This window comes from Rattus norvegicus, chromosome 9 (genome assembly GCF_021556685.1).
Source record: "Rattus norvegicus strain SHRSP/BbbUtx chromosome 9, alternate assembly SHRSP_T2T, whole genome shotgun sequence".
In the NCBI taxonomy this organism is placed as follows: Eukaryota; Metazoa; Chordata; class Mammalia; order Rodentia; family Muridae; genus Rattus; species Rattus norvegicus.
In genome coordinates, this window is record NC_141542.1 from 38,658,560 (window position 1) to 38,670,806 (window position 12,247).

Consider the following 12,247-nt stretch of genomic DNA (forward strand, 5'->3'; position numbering starts at 1 on the left):
CAGTATTAATTGATCAGAAGTGAAAGAATAAATACTGAAGAAATAAAAAAGAAGGTTCTCATCCAACGTTTCCATTTAATATTAAGTTTCAAAACTACTTCCAGAAGGACAAAAGTCTTTTAAAATAAATTATACTGGCAAATATTGGACTTAACCCTGCCAGTAATGAAGGAACAAATAATCATTTCTAAATGTACAGAAATGCAAAAATGAACAAAGGGCTGTTTAACTTCTATTTTTTTAAATTTAGTTTCACGGTTAGGAGTTTGCAAAAATAAATGGCAGTCTGAGGGTAATTGAAACTGAATGAAGTTCCTTAAAGAAATTTATCTCTTGCATTCTAAACTGTGCAATATTTAACAGACAGCCCTAGGACTTCTAACTCCAGCGGGGAGGGAACAGATTAATGCCTATATTGGACTAACCCTTGTTTAATGCCAAGCCCCACACAGTGTGTGTGTGTGCGCGCGCGCGCGCGCGCGCGCGCGCGCGCGCGTGTGTGTGTGTGTGTGTGTGTGTGTGTGTGTGTACGTGCCTGTGTACAGTTGATGTATACACACTCATGCATTTTTCACTCCAGTGACCTCCAGTGTCAGACCTCACCTTCCACCTCTTTGTTCCAAGGTCTCTCTTTGTTGATGTTTCCACTGGGTAGGCCATGCTACCTGCTTCTCTAGCTCCTCCCAACTCCCAGTAGAAATGCCCCTGCCCTGTGGCCAACATTTACATGGGTTCTGGGGATTCCATGCCAGGTCCTACCTAGTGCTCACACAGCATGGGCTATCATTCACTAAGCCGTCTTCCCAATCAAGACTCTTCTGAAATTCGGCCCTAGCCTTGTAAAGAACAAAAAGGTTACGAACTCGGGAGCACCTTGCCATTCAATATAGAAATGTTCTAATGGTCAACTTGCAGCTGTGCCAGTTAGGCTAGGCCCTGGGAAAATGAGTTTTTTAAAGGGACAACTGGAATGCTAGTATTTGAAAGGTTGCAACCTAACTGTCCCCCATGTTTCATGGTGATTTGTGGGAATTTCCTTTGGCTATGTAATGGTGTCAATCTAACTTTTAATCCTTGAAGCCCAAACCCGTGGGAAACAGACAATAAAAACCACCACCAACCCCCGTTTATAAATAAGACAGTCGAAATAACAGAGATGTTTTAGACATTGCTCTTCCTGCCGGCAGCCAGCTCTTCCCTTTGCAGAATAACTGATCAATCAGATGCAAGATTTTAATGGGGCATCGCATTGACAACCATAGAGAAAGAACCAAAAGCTTCCTTTAGCCATCACAACCACTTCTAAGTCCAGGTTGCCCAAGCCATCTTTAATACAAACAATGGGTTAAACATTTCCCAGTATTTGCAATGCACACACTTAATATTAGGAATTGACAGCATCCTGCATTTGGCAGGAATTTTGCAAGCCCATTCCCAATCCTTCTTATTCACCCCTCCATGGAGTCCTATAAAATCTCATCTCAGAATTCTCCCCACCATTCCTCATCTTCATTATTCTACGTGTGACCCCCACAAATCCCCATGTCCTTCCCAAGTCGATTTTTATCTAGTTTATCAGTCATTTCATTTGGCGTACCCACGGGGCACCTACCATGTGGGAGACATAGCCAGTTCCCGGGAAGACATAACAACCCAAGGGTAGTGATTTTACATGTTTCTGGTCCAACTAATTCCTCTTCCCTTGAATGTGGGCTTGACTTAGTGGGGTTACTGCTCACACAAAATGGTGTAAGCGATATTCTGATTTTGATTCTGGTTTTTTGTTTTTGTTTTTGTTTTTTCCTTCTTAACCTCTAATACTAGGTTCTAAAAGGTCTTTCTAGTTTGTCCTTCGGCCTATATCAGCCTCTCTGGGATAAGCCAGCTGCCATATTTTGTGACTACTCAAAAGATATACAGCAGAATTCACATGGCGATGTCTGAGACCTCTTGCCAGCCCAGCAGCCAGCACTGACTTCATGCCTGCAAGGGAGCTACTTTGGAAGATTCTCCAACCCTCTGAGTCCCGTAGCTAGCATCTTAACTACAGCCTGTAAACCACCCTGAGTTAGAACCAGCCACTCCTAAATTCCTGACCCAACACAATGATAAGATAGTAAGAACTTGATATCTTAAGCCACTGGATCTTGCCAATTGTTCTGTAGCAACAGGTAATAAATACACATTGTTGGAACTTGCAGTATTTTTCAGGAGATAAAGAATTAACAGTTCAGTAGGATGGTCATGACCTGAAATGATTTGAAATAGTGTAGAGACTCATTTTGATTGTGGTCTAGGAAAAGGGGAAATTTGGGCAGGGCCTTTGTCTGACACACATTTTACCAACAGAGAATGCAGGCTGTGCCCGTGTAGGGGTGCACATGTGTTATCTCCAGTCTGGCGGCTGGAGCAGGAGGACTGAAGATTCAGGACCAGCCTGGACTACTTTGGTAGACTTTCTCTCAAAACAAATCAGGAGAAGGAGAGAGAAGAAAAGAGGGATGGAAAGCAGGAAGGAGGGAGAGAGAGATATGCAGAAATGGGAAGATAATTTGGAGAGAGGTGGAACTAGATCTTTAAGATGTTTTGAGGACTATGCTAAGGATTGTAACTTTGTTCTGCAACAATGAGAAATTTTAAAATGCCTGAATCCCAGCAATGAAGAGGCTAAAGCAGAAAGACTGCTGTGAGTTTGAGACCAGGTTGGGTCCTACGCTAGACAGGGGTTACCGAAAAGTGAATCTAGCCCAAAACAAATAAATTGGTTTAAAAAGAAGGGAAAGTCTGGTCCAGATCAGGGTAGATATTCAGTTACCTCTGGAGAAGGAGGGAATAATAACCTCCCCCTTACATTTACACTACATTTTGCAAGTGCCCTGTGAGCAAAGATAACAGTAATTGGCAGCTTCTTCCTACAGCTGCAACAAGACATATGGATGACCAGGGGCCACATCATTAGTGAGAGGCTGAACCTGGACTCAGACACTGGAGACAGCCTCTCCGTGCCTAGTTCCAGGTGCTGAACCATACTGTTATTTGTGAAGCGTGTCAGGTAAGCTCCAGGGATCCCACTGTGCCAACCCAGTGATGGCTGCCAACAATTTGACTGCATCATTGGTGATCTAATCACTGGGAATATCACAGAAGACGGGTATGGAAAGAGGAAAGTAAGAGTTGAGGTTGGGGAGTTGTGCAGAAAAAGACATCTTCCCGGTATGACATAGAGGTTGAAATCATGAATTCACCCCAGCCGTGGTTATCTGCACAAGACCTGAACAAGATTGGACCTATTAACATCTCACTATGATGGGAGAGGGAGCTATAAGACCTCAATCCTCCCCCAAGGGACCATTGACAACTAATAGTAGGTGAACGGGGAGGAGGGTGCCATTTTCTTCAATGATGTAGCCTTAGGTAAGTTGCCCTCGCTCCAGAAAATAAACTCCCACTGTGCTTGCAAGCAGCTCTTATTAAACCTAGAGGGCCCCATGCAAAAAGAGGAATCAAAAGCAACAGAGGGCCTTATAGGGAAGAAGGGTTCCAGCAGGAGAGGAAAAGGGATAGGAGAGGACTTAAAGGTAAAAATGACTAAAATTCGTAATATAAATGCATGGAAACAGTAAGACAAAAGTTATCTACACTGGACAAATTTTGCTTTCCATTAGGGACCCGATGGTTGCCAGTCCCTGTGTTTTCATTTGCCTCAGTGCCTGTGTCTCTCAGCCTTTTGCCTAGAAGGTAAGCGTCCTTGGAGAGAGTTGTACTGCTTCCTTTACTAAGTTTCCATGCATCTGTCTCAAGACATTGGGAGTACCTTATGCTTACCTCTCGGGTAGCACCAAGCGCCCCTGCATTAGGTGTACAAGCCTCTGGATTTCACACCACACTGGATGGTGTGACATTTGTAGGCTGGTATTATGGATATAAGTATCCCCCTCCAAAAACGAAGGCTTGGCCCCCGGCTGCTGCTGTCATGTAGAAGCGATTGGACCATGAAGATGGTAGGCTTACTAGTAGGTTAGTCCACTGAAGAGTTCAAAGAACTGAAGTGGAAATTTGGGGGTCTTTTTGTGTTTTTTTTTTTTGAGACTCGGTTGTGTCATATGATTTTCTTTTTTGGAAACTGTCTTATGAGAGGATGCTTTTACTGAAGCAGACACATGGGAGTTCGTTTTGCTGAGAACAGACATGTGGTGTTTTTCTGGAAACTGTCTAGAAAAGGGGTGTGTGATATTTGGCTAAAGCAGATGCTTGAGAGAACACATGACGTTTTAAAAGGGTATATATGTATAACCCAACAGACAGCGCTGAGTGGGATTGGTACACCTTACCATTCTTTGCTACTCATCTTTGGGTTTTGCTGGTGCTGGTTTTCACTGACAATGCTTTGTGGTATTGGTTCCCCTTGCCACTCATTGCTGATCACCATTTGTAGTGACTTTATAGAGAGAAATGCCACCGATGAACTTCTGGTGGCGTTCCAGCAGCTTCTTGCCACTTCCTCTGATTCAACCGTTGCTGATTTGTGAGTGGGGTTTGCAGTAGACTGGGCTGCTGCTGCTGGTATCCTGATTCACTCCAAAGAACTATTTCTAAACAGGTTCACATCCTCTTTACCCTATTAACCTTTCCTTTCTACTACCTCTGATGAGTGGTGGGCCAGAGGGGAGATTAAAGCATTTAAAAAGCCTTATTAAAAGTAGGTTTTAAAAAGTCTACAGAGGATATTAAGAGGAGAAGCAGAGGCAGGTGGATCTCTGTAAGTTTGAGACCAGCCTGGACTACAGAGGTAGTTCCAGAACAGCCGAGGCTACACAGACAAACCCTGTTACAGAAAACAAACAAATGGGGGAAAAAAAAAAAGAGGTGGACACTAGTTGGAGAAATTACATCATCAGGGGCGTGTCTTCTCCCTAGAGAACTCCTTCCTGCTTGCTTGTTTCCTCCTTGAAAACGGCCATGAGATGAGCAGCTTGTCTTCACCATAGTCATCCGCCAAGATTTTCTGCCTCATCACGGTCTCAGGAAACCAGGGAGCCTGCCAACCACCGGCTGAAATCCTAAACAAATCTTTCCTCCTTTGAGTTCACTCTTGTAGCAGAGAAAAGGGTGACAGGCCAAGGATGCCATCTTCTGTGGCTTCCATGTTGACACAGAGCCAGGATGAGAGTCCTGCGTCTAAACATGCAAGTGTCAAACTCAGGATCGAATGAGAGATGCTTCTGAAGTGGACTGTACAAAAACTTTCCACTGCTTCTAGATGTCTAAATGGAGCATAGTGTGCTTTTAGTATGTATGTATGTATGTATGTATGTATGTATGTATGTATGTATGTATTTTTATTTATATTTTTAGACAAGGTCTCTTTGTATAGTCCTTTCTGTCCCAGAACTCACTGGTACAGAACAGGCTGGCCTCAATCTCACAGAGATGAACCTTCCTCTGCCTCCTGAGTGCTGGGATTAAAAGTGTTCTCTTCTGATGGCCTCAGAGCATGCTTTTTTGTTGATGAAGATTTTCCATCAGTTGTCAGTAGCTTTTAAGTTCCCCCCAGAAGAAGAAAATGTATTTCCTCACATAATAATCAGTTAGGACTTAAGTTCATGCCCAAGAGTAACTAATGCAGTAAAGATCAGAGTCTCACTGTTTGGTTTTTCATTTTGGAACATGATATTTGCTTCTGTCTCAGCTTTGTCTGCCATAGTTATAAATTAGCTGCAACAGCTCCAGGCATTCTGTCCATTGACAAAGGGTAACTCAAACAATCAGGCTCAAAATTCAGACAAGAAGGAAGCGGGGAGGGATTTGAGGAGTGCAGGGAAGTTACCCAGTAACCTCAGACTTCTCATTACCCATTGACCAGAATTACCTTCCAAATTCACTCCTAAAGCAAGCATTGGCACACTTGATTAAAGTCTCCAAGCAGGCATTCTCAGAGGACCTGGGATGTCCAGATGTCCAGTAGGAGAACAACCCTGCAGGTCCTCCTACTCAAAGTAATACAACTTAGGGGAACCAGTGGTATAACAAAGGTGGTGGGAGCATTCATCTCCCAGGATAACAAGGCTGGGTAGGTAGGTATTTTAAACAGTAGTAAGCCTCCAAGTACAATGTAGCTCTTGAACTAACTTGCAATAGAAGAGGTGTTGTATTGGAAACACCAGAGAACTCCACGTTGAGTCTGTAGTTTGAATAATCATGCTGTATTAGTATCGGTTTTGATGGACGCACAATGGCTGTGTAAATCTAAAGAAAGACACAAGAGCTCTCCATCCTATTTTCCCAACTTTCCTGCAAACCGAAAGCTGTACACACTACAACTGCTTTACAGTAAAGTGAGCTTTGGTCTGCTTTTGTTCTTTCAGGAACTGCCTCTTATAACCACGTTAGTGATAATTGCAGTCCCTCCCCATCCCTCAACTAAGACCCCATGCATTACAAGCCATCTTCTCACCTTCAGAAAAAGGAAGACCCAGAAATATAAGAATCTGGAGAAGTGGCTGAGTACAGGACCCCCGCATTCTAGCATGACACCCCCAGCACTGACTGCATCCAGTTGCTGGCTCTCTCTTTGCAGAGAGACAATTGCTCTTGACAAATGAACTTCCTTGTCTAGCACAGCCTAGTGACTCAGTACCAGACTAAGGCATGGGAAGCAGCTCTCCCGGTGGCTCTAGTGCTCTAACCACTGCACCTCATTTCCCCTTTTCAGATGAATACCAGGTGACTAATGACTGCTCACATTCGGATGGGAGAAGGGCTGCATCCCTTTAGAAAGGGATGCAACTCTACTTAGAGATGAGGAAACCCATCACCACCAGGAAAATACTAACATGCATCTGTGAAACTGGGCAACCAACTCCAGACACTGAGTTAGTTCTCCAAGAAAGAGATTGGGAACTTAAACCTGCCCAATAAACTGATTATCTTCAGTCATACATGAGGATAGTAAAGGAGAAGGTAGTGAATGATCACAGTTATGATGCAGCTGGATGGGCTGCTATGCTGAGGAGAAGTTGCCCAGTAAGAGGTCTTACAGCCTGCCACATCAGGCTTCTCTAATCCTTTAGACTTTGGGGACACTTAGATGCCATCTTGATTAAAGTTGAGCAGATCTTTTGTTACCAGTCCTCCACATCTAGTCCACCAAACCCTGCTCTCACCTTGCCTCTGCCCAGTGCTAGGGAAATACTTAGTTGTGAATGATAAGGTATGGGTGCTGAGTACAGACGGCTAGGGTCTGCTTTGCACTGACATCTTTTATAGTAATTAGTTACATTTATCCTGAGACCCACTGGGTTAGTTACTGACTTCTGCCCCATTCGTGGAAAGATGATAGATGCACTCATAGATGAATAAGAGGATTTTATAGATGGAAGGAAAGGTAGATGAAGATAGATGAATGGATGGATAGATAGATAGATAGGGAAGAGTAGATGGATGGGTGGATGGATAGTTGAGTGGATGGATAGATGAGTGGATGGATGGATGATAAATGGATAGATGGATGATGGATGGATGGGTGGATAGATAGATGAGTGAATGGATAGATGAGTGGATGGTTGGATGAGTGGTAGATGGATGGATGAATGGGTGGTGGATGGATGGGTGGATGGATAGATGGGTGGTTGAATGGATAGATGAGTGGATGAATGAAGGATTGCTGGTGGGTAGGCAGATATTTGGATGGATAAGTTGATGGTTAGGTAGATCAGTGGTACATAGATAAGCTAGCTAAGTGAAGAGCGGTTGGAATGTGGAAGAGCTGGCAGATTAGATCAGTGTGTACTAATCCATACCATTGCATTTTTACCCAGTGATACCCAGAGGAGTTGCATAGAGTAGGGATGTCAAAGGGTTCTGTTTTCCCACAGGAGGCATGTCCAGGAGCAAAGCTGTATTTATTTAGGCTTAACAGAAGTGTGATTTCAGAGGGACTCTAAACCTGAAGGCAGGAGTTTATCTATGCACCTTTGGAAGCAGCCAACTCTTGGCCACATGCTACAGACAAAATGGAAAATGAATGAATGAATGAATGAATGAATGAATGAATGAATGATGTGAGGAACACATGAGATGCTCCCACTAACAGTAAGTTCAACCCCACATTTTGACTTTAGTTTATGTGCTAAAGTTAAAACATCATTATCAATTAATTAAGCCTGGCCTCATAGCTCATGGCTACGATCCCAACACTTCAGAGGCTGAAGTGTAGTTTTGATTCAAGTTTGAGGCTACATAGTTAATTCTAGACCAGGCTGGGCTTCTGAGTGAGACCCTGTCTCAAAACCAAATGAAACAAAAGGAAACCAAATACCAAAAGGCAAAAGAACAAAAACCCAAATGAAACTGGAACAACAACAGTAAAAACAACAAATAACAACGATAATTAATTAATTAATTTAGCATCTAGGAGATCCCAGTGATGGTAGAAAACATTCCTGGGTATTTAAAACCTTCAACCGGGCTGGAGAGGTGGCTCAGTCATTAAAGGCCAGGCTCACATCTCAAAAAATCCCAGGAGACTTTTCTGTCTGTTTTGTCTTGGTGGGAGTTAGCAGGGCTGCTGCCTCTTAACTCTTTGTTGAGGAGGCTGAGCGTATGCCAGGCCCAGAGATTTCTCTGACTAGGATGGTGGATTCTCGCTAAGAAATAGGCAAGGCTCTTTCACGTAGGAATCAATGTTGGGAAGAAGGCAAAGATTCCTTTCATCGTGAATTTGGGCAGCCAGTCCCTGGTCTCAAAGACTTCCCAGCAGCCCCTGCTCCTGATTCTATGGGGTTTCCTCACTCTGTCCAGTGAATTTCTGCAAACTGAGCAGGGTACTGAGACACAGCAAGAAAAGAAATGAGGAAATCGGTGTGTCGGGTCTCACGTTTGTAACCTCAGCCTTCAGGAGGCTGAAGCGGGGGGACAAGCGTTGAGAGTTGGGGCTAACCTGGGCTACATAATGAGACCCTTTGTCAGAATCACAAAAGAAAGAAAGATATAAGGAAGGAGTACAGAGTACAGATGAGACAGGAAGAGAGAGAGAGAGAGAGAGAGAGAGAGAGAGAGAGAGAGAGAGAGCCCGCAAAGGGAAGCAGGAGGCAGGAAGTAGTACAGAGAGAAAAGACTGGGCAAAAGGTAAAGTTGAAAAGAGCAGGGGTCAGGAGAGATTGAAGAGCAGATGGTGTCACCAGCACAGGACCTCTAGTGATGATATCATTATCTTGCCTGAACAGATGTGTCAGGACTCTGGGCTACTCATTATCCTCAATGAAAACAGAACATGTTTCCATCATTTCCATCCTGGCGATGGTGACAGAAAGTGTACCTTGTGTCTGAGATATGATTTTTCCCCCTTTTAAACAGTCCTGTGTGTACATAGAACTCAGGGCCTTGCGCATGCTCAGAAAGCATTCTACTGCTTCCTCGATGGCTGAAATAGGCTTTCTTTTTCAATAGGACGTATCGATTTTTTTCAGTCGGGGTTGGGGGGGGGTAATGGAGATTGTATGTGTTTTCTTTTTGTTCTGTTTTTAATCTTGAAATCCTTTACTCTAAGGGTGTCCTGCTTTGGATCACATTGAACCCCTTCCCCTGTTGCCTCTGACTGGAGATGGCCAGCAATCATGGCTCCACTGTACCCTATGCTAAGGGTTTCTGTGAACAGTCCCTCACAGCTCTCTCTGTTCCCCACACTCCAGCATTATTTACAACGCCCATACCTTCTCTTTTACATATGCTCTGACCTCAGTGTCCCTTTCTCTTAAAGACATCTAAAGTGTATACAGTTCAAGGGAAGAGCATAGGTATTTCCAGCAGAACAAGGCTTGGGCAGCCTGTAGCCCGGAGAAGAGGATGGGCACCTTTTGCCTCTGAACCGCACCGTTTGCCCCTGAACTACAACCACGCAGTGTGCAAGTTCCCCATAGCAGACACCACCTTTCCCTGGGAAGGCAGCCAAGGCCTAGAGCCCCGGGTAGGAAATCCCCTGTGAGAGGCCCTTCCTGAGCCCCACAGAAAATGGTTCTTTTCATACTCTCTGAGTCTCCTTCCTTTATAGCTGTAAATGTCCACATCACATCCCCCTTCCTGGCTGTCTCCACCCAATTCACATGCCAAGTACCCCCACCCAGGCGCCTCGCAGCTCATAGATCCCCTTCTCTGTCCCTCCACACTCAACTTGCCTCTTCCACGCTCAGAAAGCCTCCTCCCTTCAGCCTTGCCGTGGTTATCTCTTCAGCAAGGATTTAATGCCTCTCTGTGCAGCCGTCTCCCATCTTCGGGGACTCCCCTAAGGTTGAGCGGGAAAGGATTTGTTGATGTTGTAAGAGAAAAGGTAGGTGGTGGAGACGTCTCTAACCTATAAATCTCAAAGTTCGACTCTCAGACATGTGAGTAGAAAGAGATGGCAGGAAGGAATCTCAACAGTGTCAGCCACTCTGTGTGGAGCGATGGCCAGTGGGCAGCAATTGCCCAAACTCTTCACATGCAATTTTAAATGTAGTCTTCAGCACAGACTGCCGTGAATAAGGATTCCAAGCATCTTTTGAGAAACCCAGGGGTACTAAGGAACTTACCCGAGGCACTAGGTTAGTGAGAGAACAGACTGAGAGTACCCCCTCAGGAACTGTTGTCCACAGTGTCTGCAGTGCCCTCAGGCGACAGGAAATTGGATTCCAAGCCAGTTCTGACATTCTTCAAGCAAGTTACTTGAGTCCCACCCTTCTTTTCCCAAGCCTCCGTTTCCTCCATCAGAAAAATAATGGGTAGAAGATCTCAGAAGATGGAAAGACCTCCCTTGCTCGCGGATTGGCAGGATTAACAAAGCAAAAATGGCCATCTTGCTGAAAGCAATCTACAGATTCAATGCAATCCCCATTAAAATTCCAACTCAACTCTTCAGGAGTTAGAAAGAGCAATTTGCAAATTCATTTGGAATAACAACAACAACAACAACAAAAACCCAGGATAGGGAAAACTATTCTTAACAATAAAAGAACTTCTGGGGGAATCACCATCCCTGACCTCAAGCTGTATTACAGAGCAATCATGGTAAAAACTGCGTGGTATTGCTACAGAGACAGGCAGGTAGATCAATGGAATAGAACTGAAGACCCAGAAATGAACTCACATACCTATGGTCACCTGATCTTTGACAAAGGAGCTAAAACCATCCAGTGAGAAAAAAAAGACAGCATTTTCAACAAATGGTGCTGGTTCAATTGGAGGTCAGCATGTAGAAGAATGCAAATTGATCCATTCTTATTTCCTTGTACAAAGTTCAAGTCCAAATGGATCAAGGACCACATAAAACCAGATACACTGAAACTAATAGAAGAGAAAGTAGGGAAGTGCTTCAAACACTTGGGCACTGGGGGAAATGTTCTGAACAGAACATCAATGGTCTAAAATCAAGAATCGGCAAATGGGACTTCATAAAATTGCAAAGCTTCTGCAAGGCAAAGAACACTGTCAACAGGAAAAAACGGCAACCAACAGATTAGGAAAAGATCTTTACCAACCCTACATCTGATAGAGGGCTAATATCTAATATATACAAAGAACTCAAGAAGTTAGACTCCAGAGAACCAAATAATCCTATTAAAAATGGGGTACAGAGCTAAACAAAGAATTCTCAACTGAGGAATATTGAATAGCCATGAAGCACCTAAAGAAATGTTCAGGGGCTGGAAAGATGGCTCCGTGGTTAAGAGCACTGACTGCTCATCCAGAGGTTCTGAGTTCAAATCCCAGCAACCACATGGTGGCTCACAACAACTGTAATGGGATCTGATGCCCTCTTCTGGTGTGTCTGAAGACAGCTACAGTGTACTTATATATAATAAATAAATGAATAAATAAAAAGAAATGTTCAACATCCTTAGTCATCAGGGAAATGCAAATCAGAACAACCTTGAGATTCTGCCTGACACCAATCAGAATGGCTAAGATCAAAAACTCAGATGACAGTAAATGCTGGCGAAGATGTAGAGAAAGAGGGACACTCCTCCATTGTTGCTGAGATTGCAAACTGGTACAACCACTCTGGAAATCAGTCTGGTGGTTCCTCAGAAAATTGGACATAGTACTACCTGAGGACCCAGCTATACCTCTCCTGGGCATATACCCAAAAGATGCTCCAACATATAGCAAAGACACATGCTCCACTATGTTCATAGCAGCCTTATTTATAGTAGCCAGAAGCTGGAAAGAACCCAGATGCCCTTCAACAGAGGAATAGATTCAGAAAATGTGGTAC